This window comes from Eucalyptus grandis, chromosome 8 (assembly GCF_016545825.1).
Source record: "Eucalyptus grandis isolate ANBG69807.140 chromosome 8, ASM1654582v1, whole genome shotgun sequence".
In the NCBI taxonomy this organism is placed as follows: domain Eukaryota; kingdom Viridiplantae; phylum Streptophyta; class Magnoliopsida; order Myrtales; family Myrtaceae; genus Eucalyptus; species Eucalyptus grandis.
In genome coordinates, this window is record NC_052619.1 from 37,425,722 (window position 1) to 37,426,813 (window position 1,092).

The 1,092-nt window shown below is 35.7% G+C and overlaps 1 pseudogene; it reads left to right on the forward strand.

Moving 5' to 3' along the window:
* The first annotated feature begins 448 nt into the window (after positions 1-448).
* LOC120287918 lies at positions 449-584 on the forward strand (annotated as a pseudogene).
* The last annotated feature ends 508 nt before the right edge of the window (positions 585-1,092 follow it).

The following is a 1,092-nucleotide window of genomic DNA, read 5'->3' on the forward strand; positions in this document are numbered from 1 at the left end:
AATTTCATTTTTATTTCTTTAAGATTATTAAAGAAATCATTTAAACTCGTAATTATTAGGGATTTTCTAAATGTTGTTGTGATAGAAATTTTTAGCCAAAAGCTGAGAAAGGTATGTTTTGAGTAGGTGCATGGCTTAACTTTTATTCACAACCCCTCTTACGGTCTCTGCATGCTCGTTTGATGTATGGGACTCTCACCATATTTGGCTTGTCTCTTTTGTAGTATCCAACCTTCCATGCGAATGCCTTCAATGCAGGACTCTGGCTTGTCTCTGCTATTGTGTCTAGTTGTCCACGTGAACGCCTTCAATGTGAGGCTCTCTAGAGAAGTCACATGGCTTGTCATTAGAGCCTTCCATGCGAATGCCGAGAGTCCCATATCAAATGGGCACGCAAAAACAGTAAGAGAAGTCGTGAGTAAAAACCAAGTCATGCACTTGCCAAAGCATGCCTCTCTCTACCTTTTGGCTAAGATCAAGTGTAGTATCTGTTAAGTGTCTCATATGTTAGACAATTCATATAAAACTTAATGTGGAAATTCATAACAAATCAATGATCTTTTGATCTTCATGATTTTCACAAATAGATTCAGACAAACCTTTATCCATAGCGCTTGCTTGATGATGATCGTTGTAGAAATGATCTCGAACCATATGAAGAAATCCGATTTCTCTCCCTTAACCCACTAAACCTTAATGTATTCAATTGATGGAGGAGAGAATACGTTCTTTCAATTACTGTTGTTCGTTGTGGGTGGAGAGAGGACTGGACTCTTTTATACGTTCATTGAAAAGGTGCCTTCCATCAAAGCGATATACCCTTTCGTTTTATTAGAGTCGTACATTCTCATAACCAATTTTATTTATAGCATTTCAATCATTATTAAACCATATAATAAATCACATAATATGGGCCACAATAATTCTTACATTCTCCCACTTGGCCCATATGATTCTCCTTTCATGGTTTAATGAAGACTATAATGTGCACAATAAGATTATGCTATAAAATTTCATTAAATTGGCAATCACATAATAATCACAATTAAGTAAAGAAAACTAATGCGAGTCATAGCGGTTATATGTCATTAA